Source organism: Canis lupus, chromosome 1 (assembly GCF_048164855.1).
Source record: "Canis lupus baileyi chromosome 1, mCanLup2.hap1, whole genome shotgun sequence".
Classification (NCBI taxonomy): Eukaryota; Metazoa; Chordata; class Mammalia; order Carnivora; family Canidae; genus Canis; species Canis lupus.
In genome coordinates, this window is record NC_132838.1 from 30,620,816 (window position 1) to 30,638,954 (window position 18,139).

At 38.5% G+C, this 18,139-nt stretch overlaps 1 long non-coding RNA gene across 1 annotated transcript in view; it reads left to right on the forward strand.

Annotated features, from left to right (window-relative positions):
* Positions 1-326: 326 nt before the first annotated feature.
* LOC140614276 (uncharacterized) overlaps positions 327-18,139 on the forward strand; it is a 39,444-nt gene continuing 21,631 nt past the window's right edge. Inside the window, exon 1 of the long non-coding RNA XR_012015174.1 lies at positions 327-489. This is a non-coding gene — a long non-coding RNA (uncharacterized lncRNA). The remainder of the gene's footprint in view (positions 490-18,139) is intronic.

An 18,139-nucleotide genomic window follows, 5' to 3' on the forward strand; every position in this document is an offset into this window, starting at 1 on the left:
TCTACTTTGTTTTGAACTTAGCTGTGAGTAAAATGCCTTTCTTTTCCACCCCTCCCTGAGGCAGACAGTAGAAGGATTCACCAATCCCTCCCTACTTTCTAATCTGGGCATAATGAACAGATGTACTTTCCCAACTGCTCGAGTGTAGATTTGGTCTTGTAATTCACCAAGGCTAATGAAATAGGAATAGAAGTGGTATGTGTAGAAAGGGGTGGGAAGAAAACTTTTCCTCTGTCACCTTAGGTTCTGAAGGTTGGGGAGATGCAAATTAGCTGACAACAGACCAGGAGAGAAGACAAGGTTTCTTCAGATCTGCATGAATACAGAGGCAGGTGGCAATTATCAGTCACCTGCTGAATAGCTGGAAGCAAATATTGATATAGCAAAAATGTGTGGGAGGAGGTGAGAGCTTCAATGGAAAATGGGAGAGACTCTACTGGGTTCTTTAATGCCACTGGAGAGCTGAATTCACACTTCCCAGGGCTAAAGGTCAGTCTTTTTCCTCACAGAAAACTCCCTTGGCAGGGATTGATGGCAACTGTGTTTTGGGGGAGTATCTGCTTAAGTGTAGGCAATGCTTCTTTCTGTGGCTACCGATTGTTCAGATGGGTTTCAGTTAAAAGTAATTTTAGTCTCTTCAAAAGCACCTAACTGCTGGCGCAAGACCTCCTTCCTGGCCATGCAGATTGTGGGAGTGAATGCCTGGTCTGCAGGTGCATGGCTGAGTCATCCTAAGGGCACAGGAAGCTTGAAGAACATCTAGGCTACAGCAGACTCCATGTGGAACACAAACCAACCGACTCAGCTTAGTTTAAGCCACCAAAATGTATTGTTTGCAACTTCTTTGAACACACCTACCAATGAAAGATTAGTTCTTAAAGTTTCCAGTTGGCAAATTTGTCTTATAATTCAATTTCTTACCTTCCAGATTAAGAATAAGTTCTTAGTAACTATAAGGCTAATGCTCTTCTTGATCACATACCTTCCTCTGACTTAAAATATTCAAAATTTAAAAGAAATGCTATAATGTAAATAATATAATTTGTATTCTTCAGGAATGGTGAGAGGTTCCTATATGTTTGTATGTTTGCTCTCAAACTGTATTTAACAAGTGATGGATTAATGTTTGGATGTAACAAACCCTTAGTCTACAGGTAACCTTTTCTTGCTATTACATGAGCTGGAAACAGGCCCTTGCCTGAAATGGGGCTTGCTATTTGGCCACTGGAGGTTTTTACTTAGCCTTAAAGCCTTTGCTGCTGTGAGACTTCTGTTCAGTTGTGAGTGAGCTCAGTGGGACTGCATTATTCATTCATTCATTCATTCATTCACTCATTCATCCCACAAACAGTTCTATAAATGGTCACTATATGCCAGCCATTGAGTTAGGCTATTGGTTACTTGTGAGTAATAAGAGAAACCCTCTGACCTCCAGGCATTCAAAATTTAGGAAAGGAGACTGTCATGTAGACTGATAATAATAATAATACAAGGTGGTGGTAAGCCTGGAGACAGTAGTTTGTGGAAGAACAAAGAATTGACAGCTGTCATCATCATCTCAGGTATATGTGTGAGGGAATGAACAAAGAAGCCTTCTTAGAGGACATGATACCTATCTGAAAAAAAAAGAAAAGAAAAGAAACCATCCTTTAGGAGAGGAGGGCTGGGGCTGAGTGAGCAAGGGAAACCGTTTAGTCATTATGGATGTACCCAATTAGTGTAGGTACAAGATTGTGGGATGGGGTAAGCATATATTAAGGCAGAAGGAATGATAACGGGCAGAAGACAGATAGTGTAGAGACAGATTTTGCTTGCTCCATAAATTGTCAAAGGTCCAGAAAGGATTAAGCAGAAAGGTAGGTAATCTGTAGGCATTCTGGGTGGTAGTGGGGGCAGAGAAACTAGGGGGAAAGAGAAGGGACAAATCTCTCAGGGATATCTTGGCTCTTCTGAGTAGTTAGAGCAAGGTGTACTCTTACTTGTAGTGGGCTGGTGGTTGGTCTCTGGGGTCAGTAGCATTGGTGGCCTTTCCAGGCTTCCGTGGTTTGGAGGATCATAGGTAGAACGTAATTACTGAACTTAAGTAATTAAAAACTTAATCACTACAAATTAATTCTAGCCTTCATTCACTTACGCTGCATGGCCATACCAGTGTATTGCTGACAAATGGCTGTAGTCCAGTAAAAGCATACCAGGAAAGAGTTCTCTGGATCTCTTGTGTTCCTTGTGACCTGTGAACCAAGCCACTGACAGTTCCAGTTCTTGGTCTGGACTATCTTTGCAAAGGTGTTTGCATAGGAAATAGACTTGGAAGATGGCCACAGTGTTTCTCTCCCCAGAGCTGAGGGCAGATTTGTTTGCTGTTGGGTATAATATCATCTCTCTCTGGGGCTAATGATTCGACAGGTTTTGGTTTGTTTGTTTGTTTGTTTGTTTTAAGGTATTATTTATTTATTCATGAGAGATACACAGGGAGAGGCAGAGACATAGGCAGGGGGAGAAGCAGGCGTCTCACTGGGAGCCTGATGCAGGACTCAATCCCAGGACCCCAGGATCACTACCTGAGCCAAAGGCGGACGCTCAACCACTGAGCCACCCAGGTGCCCCAGGGCAGGTTTGCTTTAAAAAAAAAAAAAAAAAGAAAGAAAAGGTTTCCTGAGCTTGGAACTCCTCAGCTGTATTGCAAATCCATTCCATGTGCAACATGCCCTTAAGCCACCTTCATTTATGACTACAGCAAGATTTAGGAGATTAGAGCATTGATATGAACATGAAAGTTCATGCTGCCTGTTGTGCTAGCACACATAGAGTCTTTTGTCTCAAACTCAGAGGCTCATGTCTTTACTATCATACGTGAAACTGTGGAAGCCAAGATTGTGCATGTCAGGTAAAAATCTCAGACTCTTCACAGTTCTTGACAGATAGGATTTTGGAGTAGGAGCCAAACTGCCGCAGGATCATCATAAGGATGCCTTTGACCAATGCAGCTGCAGTTAGACATTGTCTGGGCAGATTGACTTTCTGGTTTTCCCACTACCTGCTATATATTGATAATAAACCTGACAAGCTTCTATCACTCAGAAAGTCATTGTTCATGGAATTGATTATATTTACAATTTGACAAGTATGTACCAGTTAAAAAACATAAGGACATAAAGTAAAGATCTAATTATATTTTGTTCAAATTCTTTTTTATTTTTTTTTAAAATTTATGATAGTCACACACACACACACACACACACACACACACACACAGGCAAAGACACAGGCAGAGGGAGAAGCAGGCTCCATGCACCGGGAGCCTGACATGGGATTCAATCCCGGGTCTCCAGGATCACGCCCTGGGCCAAAGGCAGGCACTAAACCACTGCGCCACCCAGGGATCCCTCAAATTCTTTTTGAGTTCAATTTTTCCTCCATTTCTGTTCAAAGTTTAGATGAGTAGATAAATAAATATTTATAAAAATTAAAAATTAAGATATATGTACATTTGCCATTTTGCTTTTCATATTAGAAGTTGAAAGAATAGGTTGAATTGAGCATGGGCTGGAGATCTGTGAAAAGCAGATTTTCCTTTAACATTAACAGTCACTAAAATATACCAAGGAAAATATGCAACAATGGAATATATGAGACTTGTTTTGTGTTGTTACACTTTTCTTTGGGAGAAATTCTGGGCTTATGAAAGAGAATGAAATAAACATTAGCTTATTGGAGAGGCATCAAAATATTTGGATAAGAGCACAGATGATGGAGATAAGCTGCCTGTATTTGAATTCCGGCTCTGTCACTTACTAGCTGTGTGCTCTTAAGCCAGTTACTTCTCTATGCCTCAGTTTACTCATTTGTAAGATGGGGATAATAGTACATAACTCATAGGGTTTTTGTGAGAACTGAGTATATACACATAACTGTGATTAGAACAGTGTCTGGCATAAGAGCACACCATGAGTGTTTAGCATTATTACATATTTTTATTGTTGGTGTGTAAACTAAAACCACTGTTTCATATCACTACTAAGAATAAGACTTCAAATAGCCATTATTTAATTTCTTCTCCTCCCATTTAAAAAATTGTTAACTTGCTTACAAATAACTACCGGTATGGGCTCTCTGGCATATAGCTCTCGGGCATTCTAAATATTCCATGATGAGTATGTTGGGCCAAATAGATAAAACAGTAGTTAGTTTCCTTTATAGAGTTGAGGGGTTTTGACCCTAATAACCTATCATTCAATACATTTTGATTGAATATCTATGTGCAAAATTATATTCTGGACATCTTTAGTTCAAAAAGGTTGTTTCCTATGAACTAGCAGAAACCCTCTTTATTAGCTCTGATGGCATAGAGAGCACTGGGTTGATAGTGTAAGTAATTATTTTGTGATTCATAATTATAGGGTTTTAGGTCCTGCTCCCCGTATATTTCAGAATACCTACTGCTTTATCTTTAACTGGTTGATTAAGAGTCAGCATGTTCTTATTTATTTTTAGGATTTGAGGAACTCTTTGATCAGAAACCTTTTTTTTTTAATTTATTTTGCAACCTAACTTCCTCTCTGGGTCTCATATGGCATAGTCTATATTTTAACCCTGGCTTCCTTCCTTTCTGCATTTTATAGTGTCTGACTCTGCAGGACTATTTACCCAGTAAATGGTGTTCACTGAACGGTAATCTATGATTTCAGTTATTCTGGAACAAATTTAGAACTACTGCATGTATAGATCCTTGACAACAGCCTGGCATGAAAATCCTGAAGGACATCCTTTAAAAAAAGTTAGGTAGATAGATAGATCAGTTGATCGATCAGATACTTTGTAAGTAAAATCTCGCTTAATAATGTGAAATTGTACTTAAATTGTAAGTAAATTGTACTTACTTTGTAAGTAAAATCTCGCTTAATAATGTGAAATTGTACTTAAAGCACCCAGCTGTTAGGATTCCAATAGCTATAAGAGCAGCTCAATTGTCAAACCCAAGAATTATGAGTAATATATACAATGTTTTATGCTGGGTTAGGTCTAAGGTTATATGTAGATGTTGCTTAGCCTAATATTTCCCCCAAGGCAAACTGTAGCAATTTAGGCCAAACTGGAAAGTTTAATTCTGTTGGCACCTGAAGCAGAGGTTAAGGCATTAAACATTTGGAATTTATAGGGGGAAAAAAAGGCCACAGCAAGTTACATTTCTCAACCATTTTTGTACATTTTAATTATGTCAAAAATAATTTTAACCACTTTGTTTTCCTTATAAGAAGTACACAGTGATTTAAAAAGAGCATAGTCTTTTTATCTATATCAATATGTAAAAGGACATTTGTACACAGGCATCGTTCCTACAACTTCCCCAGACTATTAGCCTGATGTTTATTCTCCAATGTTCTGCGATACTGGTGGGATCTGTTTTCTATTTACAGTGGTGAGGTATTTTGAAAAATTGTCTAGTTCCATTTCCTTGTTTTTATAGACAGTGAAAGAAGGGCTCAGAGACATAAAATTAACCCACTTAGAGTCATTGAAAAATAAGAAAGAATAATGTAAAATCACACCACTAGGAAAGATTCCTTCATAATTAATTTGAAAATTCCATGTCTAATCTGGAACTAAATATATCCTGTAAAAGAAAATTCCTTGAATACCATGGATAATGCATTCTAATATCTAACAACCTTCTCGTCAGAAGTGTCATTCTTGAGTGTAATAACCTCTTTTCATGCAAATTAAGCTTATTTCCCCTTGTTCGATGCTTAATAGAGATGGATGATAGTCACTTCAATATTACAGTCACATACATGTGTATTAAAATATTTTTCAATATTAACTTATTCTCCATTATTTTCTTTGCATGCACTAAGGAATCCAACATCTTTAATTTTTTAGCTTGTCTTTGTTTCCCTTTTCCAGTTGCTGAGCCAGAAATCTGGATATCATGATTCACTCCTCTATTTTTTTTCTTCACTTTCACCTCCAATGAATTACTAAGGCCCTTTTACTTTTACTTTCCAAATAGTCCTCGATGCCCCCAACTTTAGTGTCTCTACTCTAATTTAAGCCACAATCATTTCTCACCTCGGTTATCACTCTTTATCTGATCCATTAGTCAACAATTACTGTGAAAAGAAGCAACTCCCAAATCTTAGTTGTTTAGCAAAGCAAATATTTATTTCGTACTAATCTTACATGAGGTCTGCAGGTTAACCTTGGGTTTCTCTAGGATTGGCAAGGCTCCACCTATCTTCTCATTCTGGGAAACAGGCTGAAGAAGCAGCCCTTATCTGGGGTTTACTAGTCTCATGGTCAAGGGTAGAAAAACAAGGCAGATAGAGCCATATCACACAAACTTAAAGCTTCTGCTTGGCAGAAGCATATGTCATGTCCACTAAGATTCTGTTGGCCAAAGTGAATTTCTTGGCCAAGCTCAAAGTCTTTGGGATCAGGAAACATACTGTGCCCACAGATGAATGTGACAAGTGTAGAGAGGGAATAAACATTATGAACAAATAATGAATCTGCCACATTTGGTAACCTATGCCTATGGTGAGTTGCTCTCCAATTCAACCTCCACCCTATCTATCTCACAAACAGGATCCCACAATACTCCACAGCCTTGGGATTATTAAAAGCTGGGGTGAGGAAAGAATTAGCAATCTCCTCTCTGTATTTATTGAGAGATCAATAAAATTATCTGGAAGAGGAGAGGAAAAGGAAAGCATCCTTGACGCTGAGCGTTCCAGAGAACAAGCAACTGAATGCTCTACTGACTAGTTTCTTCTTTTTCTAATATTGTAGAACTGTGCAGACAGCTTTTTATTAGAGTGTCTTAGTTGTAGCACAATGATTTGTTTTATTGTCCATATCTCCCTTACCCTGTACAACTGTGAACTTCTTGTCAGCAGAAATCATCTCTTTCATCTTTGATTACCCAGCACTTAGCACCGTACCTTGAACATAGTAGGCACTCAAAACACTTGAGGGCCATGTGCTTGTTTTCAAAAAAGTCCAGTTTAGATCACTGGGTCCTTTTGATGATTCTGCTAGTCTGAGACCAATGGACAGTGGCTGGCAAACTGACTGTAATTATCTAGATCTTGTCCCATGAACATTCTGGAACCACTACTTGTCTAAGCTCTTGTTGAAGTGTCCTTATTTCCTCTCTTCACTTCAAAAAATCACTGCTTCTCCAACTCATTTAGGTATTTAAAATATGGGTATGTTTTCCTAATCTGGCAGCATCTGTGAACCTAAAGGAACTCATTATTCTACCCTTCTTACGAATACTTAATACCACGTCCAAACTTGACCTTTGATTTGCATATTCGACAGTCCAGCTTTAGAATTTAATCCACATGTTCTCCATTTCTTACAAGATAAAAGGTTGAGTGTCTTACTGAGTTTCTCATTCCAGGCCCTTCACACCCCATTGCCCCCTCCGTGTGTAGCTTTCTCGCCCTGTACCTCCCTCCACATGCCACAAGCCTTTGCCAATTATGTCTCTTTGCCTTTCTGCAAACACATTCTGCTCTTCCACACCTCTGGGCTTTGCTTTTGCTGATCCCATTTGCTGGGAAGCTCTCCTCCTTTGCCTCTTCTAGGAAAATCCTACTCATATTTCAAGGTTATACTCTGTGAAGAGGTCACTAAATCTACCTTTAGTGCTAGATAGTTGTCAAATGGATAAATGAATCAATGAATGAGTTCTCTGCGTGACAGCTGAGATTTATTTCATATTAATTTGCAACTTCTATATTCTATAGGGGCTATAACTTTATTTTAAAAATTGTTTTGATTTGGGATTTGGATTAATCAATTCTATTTGTCCTTTTCGTATTCTAATTCTTTAGTCACCTTTTTTCAGTAACATAATGAAAATTTAATAGCATATTTTTTAGGTAGTCCTCATTTTTCTTCACATAGGTTATCTTAATTTTATAAGCTGTTTATAAGCTCAGTGCTGGTTGAAGCTCTTGTGTTTATTTATTTTTGTACACATTTAGTTTCCATCTTCTGAAAACTCAAAACCTAAAATGGACATCATTCTTTCTTAAAAGTCTTAATATGATAGATATGCCTGTAATATTGTATGGATTTCAAGGAAATACCAAATACATCTCTCTTTTAGAATTGCAGATGGGTTATTATTATAAAAAATAAAAGGAAAATATAGAATCTTTTAAGAAGATGGGATAAGAGGAAGGAATCAGTATCTGACTTACACTCCAGCAGAGAAGCTGATGACCGGGTAACAAAAAGAGAACTTCTGGAAGTCTCAGTTCTGATTGAGACATCTTATGCCTGAATTCTGGAACCAAACACTCTTGGTCTGAATTTCAGCTCCACTCCTTTGCTGGAGCAAGTGATTGAAGCTCTTGCTGTAAATTTCCTAAGCTGTAAGATTGGGGGTAATAGCAATGTGCACATCACAGGGTCGTTATGGGGACCAAATGAGTTAATATACGCAAAAGACTTAAAACAGTGCTGGGCACATTTAAGTGCAATTAAAGCGTTACTGGTTCTGCTTTGAAGTTTCTTCCACTTTTTAAAAAAGTTGGAATAAAAAAATCCTCAGTCTTACATTTCTGTTAGAAATGTTACATTCTGTTTTAACTGGGAAAACAAAACAGTGTGAAGCCTTGAGATTTGGAATAGATGCAGCTAACGACCCTACCTTCCCTTCATTTTCGCCCCTCTCCCACCCACAACCTTTTGAGTATGCTGCCCTCTGGTGGTCAACCAGAAGCGTTATATGGCTCACTCAGTTTGATTCCTGCCATAATCTTCCTTGTCTCCCCCTTCCTGTAATTTAAATGTTAGTTTAGCCGAAGTTAAAGTATTTTCCTCTGGGCATTACTTAAAACGCAGTTGTTAAATCACAGAAACGTATAGTTTTCAACAATTGAGTGATAATTAAATACAGTAATTTTGGGGGAATGGTTAAAAATTATTAAAAATTAATGTAAGCAATTGTAAAATGCACTGCCAGTCTTTTTATTAATATGCTTGAAAGTCATATAAATTGTAGCCAAGTATCTTGTTTGATCTGAGGATCAAGTAGATACCTCTTTGACATTGGTTTAGGCAATCCTTTTAGAAAAAAATAATTGTCAATGCTGGTACAGATGTTATATTTCACATTGAAATTTAAAATCTTATATTAAAATTTTATTATTTTGGCAAAATGTTATCCAGAATTGAGGAGACAAAAATTGTAGTTATTAAAATTAGAACTTTTGGATATGTACAAGTCTATGCATATTATAGGTTTTGCTTTTTTTTTTATTATTATCAAAGCATCTTTCATCAATGCCCAAACTGCCTAAGCCCTATTTCTTTAAGAATCTCATTTCGCAGGCATATATTTCCAAAGAGTGTTATCGAAAACCGTTCTTTGCTAATTCTTTAGAAAATTTCCAAAACTCTGGAATGTAGCTTGATAAAGTCAGTTCATCTCTGCTGTATGAACTGTTATGTAATTTCCAGCACCAAAAAAGGAACATCAGAAGATCAGTGACTATTTATTTACACATTTGTTATTGTTTCTACTTGAGAATAAAGAATGAGTTTGAACTCTAAAAGCTGAGCCTGCAGGAAGCCCCATCAGTCTCTCCACACTTCTGCTGTCATTCCTATTGTAGGGGAAACATTATTCAAACCACAGGCACCAAACTCCCAGGTAACTGAAACCAGCAGGAAGCTCTGTTTGATATCAAGTATGTTCTTTATCAACCTTTTTGTTGTGATGGGAAGAAATGAACTAACTTTACTTTTATCTTGCCCTGTTTTAACATAACCCAGTAGGTGAAAGCTTTATTGGTGTGCCTTGGTGAAACTCTTTGATATATACTGACTTTGCTGTCGTAAATTTTCCATATAAAAAAATTAATGTTTCTTTCATCCATCTGTATCAACCAGAAAGTATTTCGTGTTCATATGTTTTTATTAAAAGTGTATTTAAAATTTTGCTAGTAGGAATTACCATGGAAAACACAACTTGATTTTTCTTATTAGAATCTGGTGACAGAAACCCTTTTGCCTTCAAAAGACGGAGATCCAGACGTAACAATGTGATCCTGCACTTTGGGGTCAATGTTGTAGGCTCTGCTGAATATTTAGTCTCAGTGCTTTTCTGTATTAGAAGGACTTGTGTAAGACAAGAAAATGAAGTTTCTTTATTTGTTTCCTCCACAAGTAGTTGGTTTTCAATGAGGAAGCTAGTGGTGCTTGTACTATGGAGTTCACTAACAAAGGTAATTCTAATGCTTGTTTTTGACACACCATTTAACCATATATGAAATCTACTCTGTTCTTTGTAGAATGCTATTTGTGTAATCTTGTTTGGATTCAGTGTCCATGTTTTCCAGGGGAAAAACCCAAAGAATAAACATAGAAGCTTGATGCAACACACAGATTTAGAATGATCTTAACCTCACGACTTTATCTTTTCTGTAGTGTTTTCTGTGAGGCACAGTCTATTTTGGATGTTGGGTTTGTTAGAGATCTCCAGATTTCAGATAACCTGAGGCAAGGAATTTAGACTCTAGCAAAAAGAAAAAAAGTAACATGAGGAAACTTTTACTATTTTATTTGAGCCCAACATTTAAGATTTTATAGTATTTTTCTCAATTTAAAACTTATAAGTAATTAGAATACTAATTATTTCAGGGCTTTTTTCATTCTGGTATTAGAGTTATTACATATATTTAAACACTTAAGGAACACCTGGGATGCCTGTGTGCCTCAGTGGTTTAGTGCCTGCCTTTGGCCCTGTGATCCTGGAGTCCCGGGATCGAATCCCACATCTGGCTCCCTGGGTGGAGCCTGCTTCTCCCTCTGCCTGTGTCTCCGTCTCTCTCTGTGTGTGTCTCTCATGAATAAATAAATAAAATCTTAAAAAAAAAAAAACAAACACTTAATTTTCTCACACAGAACCATTGTAACCCCACAGTTCAGAATGAAGGTACTGAACAAATTTCCATTTGACATCACTACCAGAATATTTACAGTCTATTAAAGAAAAGGAATCATTACAAAGAAAGAGGAATGTTTTTGTTTTTTTTTTTTAATTGGATTTTTCATTTTAAAACAGACTGTCTCGGGACGCCTGGGTGGCTCAGCGGTTGAGCATCTGCCTTCAGCTCAGAGCATGATCCCGGGGTCTGGGATCGAGTCTCACATCGGGCTCCTCTCAGGGAGCCTGCTTCTCCCTCTACCTCTCTCTCTCTGTGTCTGTCATGAATAAATAAATAAAACCTTTAAAAAATAGACTGTTTCGATCTCTGTGGTATTGGCATTTGGGGATGAATAATTCTTTGTCGTAGGGGGCAGCCCTGTGCATTGCAGAATATTTAGCAGCATTCCTGGTCTCTTTTCCCAGATGCCAGTAAAGTCTCTTCCTCTTTGTTACAACCAAAACCATCTCTAGCCATTGCCTGATGTCCTCCTGAGGGACTAAATTCATGCCCCGCCCTCCAGCAGAACTGTTACTTTAAACAATAAACCGTGCTCCCCATTACTTTTCTTCCAACATCTCCAGTCAGGGGATTGCGTTTTCCACGACTTCCAAGACCACATGTTAAGATATATAATCACAAGCTCTGTGTCTTCTTAGTTTTCTACTTCTTTTCCATTCCTCACCTCTACCTGTAGCATATTTCCCTGTGAATTCATACATGTTGTAGCTAAATCTTCGTCTTATTATAGTGGCTCTCAAGGGAGGAACAAAGACTGAATGGGACAATGTAAAGTATATAGCCAGAGAGCCCAACAGACTGGTGTTTCTTTTCTTTTTTTTTTTTTTTTTAAGATTTTTATTTACTTATTCATGAGAGACAAAGAGAAAAAGAGAGAGAGAGAGGCTGACATACAGGCAGAAGGAGAAGCAGGCTCCATGCAGGGAGCTTGACGTGGACTCCATCCCGGGTCTCCAGGAACAGGCCCTGGGCTGGAGGTGGCGCTACACCACTGAGCCCCCCACCCCCACCCCTGTGTGTGGTTTCTGATTACTCTCTCTAAGCCTCAATTAGTTTGTCCTTGACAGGATGACCATGTGCTTCATAGGTGTCATAGAATTTCAAGAAGGAACAGAGCTTAAAGGAAACTAATTTGTAGGTCACTTACTTGTTGACAGGCATGAAGTAAGGGCTGTATTTAGGTGATCTCACTATGTATTTCCAACATCGAAGTCCCCATTATACATATAAAGAAACTGAGGTTCTGGAAAACTAAATAACTTCCACAAGGTCACACAGGTGTTAAGCAGAGAAGCCAGTTGAGCTTTCAAGGTACCCACACATTTCATAAGCAGTTCCTAAAACAAGGCAAGTTCTCAGATATTATTTATCTGCTTGTGTTAAGGAGGGCCAGTTTGTTGAAGTTTTACTCCATCAAAAGACAAATCTAACAAAGTATTAAACACTGTCCCATAATAATTCAAAATGTTCTAGTGAATTTAGAATTATCCTCAGAGTCCCATTCCTTCTTATCTTCTTGGTAAGTTTTGTATTAACCTTAATTCAAGGAGCTGGGAGGTTTATGCAGATGAAAGTTAAGCATATTTGCAAGAACGAGTGTTTGCTTCTGTGGCTCTTTCTCAGTTGCTTTCACATTTGTGTCCTGTTTTTAAACACTAGCAGCGTGTAGCAAACAGATGCAAAAGTAGATCTGTGACAGAATCCTTGAGGTGTTGGAAGTGAACTTTCGATACATCTGTTTTTGAAGGAAACAGGTGTAAATAGCTCTAAGAGTTGAAAGCAAATTACGTTTTTCAGATCAAAAAATATATTTTCAAGTAGGCAGGAACTCTGAGCAGGAGGGAGATAAAAGAAAAAAATCAGATGGCTGCATTTTCTCAGGGAACTTTTTATTTTGATTGTTTCTATTGGAGCATGATATGAAAACTTCTTGGTATTGGGGGCCAAGTGCAGAGCAAGTAATAAAGTTCCATGGCCTTCCCTAGAGCAGGGATCCATGTTGGAACAATTCCCTGAAGTATGCCTCTTCACCTTCCCACTGGCATTCCTACGGGCGAGAACCTTCAGGAGATCTCAGCCCAAGTATATCTATGGCCACAGGAAACAGCGGAATGCTTTACCAGCAGCAAACTACTGGAAGGACGGACCAGGGCACCAAGGGGCAACATGGAGGCCTCGTTTTCCACCTGGATTTTTCCGCCTGCCTATTCCACGTTGTCTCTTTGCATTCTTGCAGCTCTAAAAATTACAATTTTATTCCTAGATTTATGTAATCCCAGAGCTGGACATCTTCAACATTCAGAGCTTAAAAAAAGACTTTTTAAAGACTCTTTAAAGTTTATGCAATCTTTTATCCTGGAGAAAAAAAAATTCTGTAGAAAACAACTGAAAGAAGTGGATCCCCTGTGGTCAAAGCTGGCTGTGCAGGGCTGCAGCTCACCCCATTGTACACCCACTCAGATGTGCTCCCCTTGAGCACCACTGGGGCTCCTGGAAGCACTGCTCCTAATCCCTAGATGGTAGAGAGCCCTGAGTGGTGTGAAAACCGCTGCTAGTACGTCTGCGTGGGATGCCTAAGGACACCAGGGTCTCCTGACCCTGTCTTTCTGCACCCAATCAGGTAGAGGCACCGAATCAGGTAGAGGTTCATTGGCCACCAGACCAGCTCAGCTGGGACTTCAGACCTTTTCATGCCGAGTGCATCAGGGTTCAGGACGGTGGCGTATGCAAAACTACATTCTGGTGGCTTTCATATTGGTCATTGGGTCTTCTGTAAATGCTTCCTAGAGTTTTGGTTACAACCATAGCCATAAAACATCCTACCAAATAGCTTTTAGAACTATTTGGAAGTTTGCATTTTAAAATGCTGCTTATAACTTATCCAGTTCTTACGATATTCCTTTTGTGGGGCAACATTTGTATTTATTTACCCATTATAGAGAAGGGAAGGCAAAGGCTAACAGGGTAAAAATCTCCAACAAGTGGAGGCCATGTCAGATCATGAATTCTGAGTGATTTTCTAATATTAGGTTCAAACGGCACTTATGAATATTTTTAATTTGTGAAAAACAATTATGCTGCCAGTTGACATTGGTAACCACGGAGACCAAAATTTAATAAGATAGAGAACATACCAAACAAGAGAGAAAAATGTGTGAAAAATTAAAATGACAAACTGAGGTGGGTAGGGTGCTGTAAAGTCTGTTTATGCAGTCTATGATGGAGCCAAATGAAATATGGCCTCAACTCACCAGAAAAGAATTTCAAATTTTTATAGAAATCCACTTCATAAATATAAAATTATACTTTTATATTTCCATGTGCCATTTTTCTATAAATTTTAATATTTGTGGTCTATGTTTTCAACTACCGCTTATTTTCCTTATGCTTGAATTTCGATGGCTCTGAATATAGAATTGTCAGATTTCAAAAGTTCTGAATGAATTTCCTTAATCTCAAATCAAACTTGCCACTATCGTATTTTTGGCAAGGCATAAAAGACAGGTATTGGTTTGCTTTCCAGTAACAATAATTCATCTCATTTGTTAGCAGGACTTAGAGATCCACCACGACAGGAAGTAGTTCAGTGTTTATAATATTATTTCCCTTTTCATGTCTGTGATTCTGAAATCCCTCCTGACGTGACATAAAGTGAGCAAATGTATTTTCAATCACAACAGTAACCGTATACTTATGAGGACATCGCTGGAATAGAAGTGCTGTGTGTGTGCGTGTGTTTTCTTAACTCTAACATCATTCCAAACATATCAGGGATTTTGGAGAGTCTGATAGAGTGAAACGCTGTGAACATCCTGCTGTGATGGTCCAGCACACACTCGGAGAACCTGATTAACAGCTTGACCAGACAGCCTCTGGCACCCATAGCCAGTGGCTCTGGCCGCCGCTCCCGGGCATGAGAAGTGGGTTCTTCCCAAAAGCAAACAACCTTCGACCTACAGTCTTCATTTGGGCCCATCAGGTCAACAGTTGTTTCACAGAACACGGGCAATTGTCTTTCTCCTTGTGTCAGAAGCCTCTTGAAACATTATACGAGGATAATTAAGTGGTGAATAAGGGTCAATGTGGACAAATAAATCAAACTGATAGTTTGAACACAGATTGATTGAGCAAAAACAAGGAATTCTGCTATGCCTGTTACTGCAGTGCTTGATGTTAACTGACTTTGTTAACACTGCATCCAGAGGCAGCAAGTGGGAAAGCTTTGTGTGGAATCAAAAGCTGAGCAAAGAGACACGGGATTTAATTGTCCAGCTTTATTTTTGAAATAAAGACATGCAGCGCATCCATTTAGTTGACTTTAATGGAGCATAGAAGCAAACCCATTCTTTGGCATGCTAATTGAGTTAGAAGATGCTTTCCTCTGGATAACAGAGATGCAAGAAACACCAGTGGAATCGTCAGGCTTTTAAGAAGCCCAGAGTTAAAAAATGTGATGAGAGGTTCAGTTCCTGTATCTGACGAGACAGATGAGCTCGGCAAGTACGTGTAATGTAATCCTATAAGTATTTTAAATCATGTATTACAAATCAACTAGTGGTGAATGTTTACACAGTGACAACTACTGAAATCACATTTATTAACTTAGGAAGAGCTTTTGTCAGCAAAGGGCAGCCTAGAATCAGGAAAAGAACAGGAGAAAAAGACAGAGAGAAGCCTCAGAAAGGTACTGCGTGTCTACAGAGTTGTTCTAAGAGGAAAGAATGATTAGAAAATAAATGCAAAGAAGAAATCTCTGATTGAAAATAAAGAGTTTTTTTTTTTTAACCCCAAATATGCATTGAGACGATTTTCTTTAGGTGTTGTAATTCATCTTTTCCCGGTGGCCAAATTTCAGCATCACTACTGTCCTCTTACGTTGCAGAAAGAAACACGTAGCTGAAACTATTGTTTTATGTTATGCTAATTATCCCAGTTATTCTCTAACTCTTGTTCCAACTCACCATGTGGTGTTTCTGTCAGATAGTTCAGGACACGGGATTTAATAACGTGTCACGCAGATCTTCACACGTGAACGGCATGGCCCTCTTACACGGGAACGTTGAATAGTCTCCTCTATAAAACGAAGGGAATTAAGCTGGAAACACCAACTTCTTAAAATAGAGACATTCTCTTAATTATTGCATCAGTCACTTATGGAGCAATTAATGACTTTTTCTCATAAAGAAAACCATTGTCTCATCATTCAACAGAAAAGTCACTAGAGAAAAGTGCGAGATTAACTACGTCAATTCTGTGCAGCTTCTATTTGTATTTCGATCCCTCCAAGAAGTTGGCAATACGGTAAGCAGCAAACGCGAACGGTTACTTATGAATCTAAAGACACTTGAATGGCATTTGTCTGGAAGCACTGATTACACATCCACTCCCATCTCTGGGCATCTTTCTGCATTTTTTAAAATTTAAGCAACAGCCATAAGTACCAATAGGCTTGGGTTAATGAAAATAATGCTGTCATTAATGTTGATATAAAATAACTATCAAGAGTAAAATGTGGAGGGGGGGAGCTGGCTACTTACTTTAGGGCTCCTGAGTTTTCTCCCCCATAAATAATTTCACATAAAGAATGTAAGCGAGGCTGGTCTGTGAGCCGCCTACCCTGAGAAAGTGGGCTGAGAAAGGTGTAATGCATTATGGAGGGAGATGAAGGCGAGCTCGCACCATATCCAATCAGGCTTTTTCTTAAAGGTCAGGACATTCTGTCTGGGTCCGTTTGTGTTTTTGATTCTGCCGTTTCACTATTCAGGAGCACAATGTAACTGTCAGTCTCAATAACAGTTTCTGGCTCCACTGGCTCCACTGCTCTCGGGGTAACATACGATATTTCACATCCACAAAACAATTCGGCGTCTGCGTGGGCAAACCATATGATGACCACGGGGAGCAATATGGTCACACCCTACTGAGCACTCTTCAGGAGCCTCTGCAAAGAGCTACATCTAAAAAAGAATAAGGCCCTGCTCTTCTGTGCTTCTGCGGACTTGCCAATAGCATTTTAATGTTAAGTTTCCATCAGCAGAAGTCAAATGCAAATGCTCGTCCGCCTGCTCCATCTCAGTAGAGAAAGACAGCTTTACTGCTATGCAAAGCATTTGCAGCCCTGGGGTTCGGAAGGGGAGAGATATTAGAAATAATTTAGCACGTTAATGATGGTCTTGTCGGATTTCCCCCTTGTGTGTTTTGCTAGATTATTTATTTTTTCTTCCCAAACAAAACCAGACACCAGCTCAAATTTATAAGGGCAAAGGATGGGTTCTGGGAGTCTAGGGAGAGCAGAGAACCAATATCCTGTCTCACATAATTTTTAACCACTGAGATCTGAACTGAGCTCTGGAGAATAATGCATATGGTACATTTTCAAAGGATTTGGCCCAGAATACTACTTTTTTGACCAGCTGATTGATTTAAGTTGCAGTCCAGTCTGTTGCTTCACTCAGAGGAAGATTCAATAAAGATATTATTTACAGAAGATGACAACAGCAAAACATTAAAGAAAAGAAAAAGCTTATCATTTTAGGCACACAGATCAGTCCATTTCTCTTTTATCCAATATTTATTCTTTTATTAAAACATTTTTTTTTAAAGATTTTATTTATTTGAGTGAAAGAGAGAGAGAGAGACAATGAGTGGAGGGGAGAGGGAGAGGGAAAGGGAGAGCAGACTCCTCGCTGGATTTCCTATTTCTAGTCTTGCTTTATACAAGTATCATCATAAATTCATTTTGTCAGTGAATTTATTTTTTAAGATTTTAAAAACTTATTTCTAGTTCTATGTTCATAATGCACATGGTGATTGTTTTTGCATATGCCTATTCTGTGAGAACATGAGATGATGATTATGTGGTTTCTCTTTCTACTTGATTACAATCTATGATAACGGCCAGTGAGATTTAACCATAAATGGTGTCCTTTTGGTTTATGAGTGTATTTTTTTTTCTCAAGTAGTATTCTGCTGTCTGATGTTATGGGATTTTGTCACACAAATTTTAATTTTAGTGAATCAGTGAAATCACAATGTTGAGGCTGGAGAAGCTGGAAAACCATCCACTCTCCCTAATTTGTCTCTTGTCTTGAAATTCTACTTCATGTTTCCCTACAGTGGATACATCCGTTGCCTCTAATATTAATGGAAAGTACCAGTCTCAGTGAATCTAG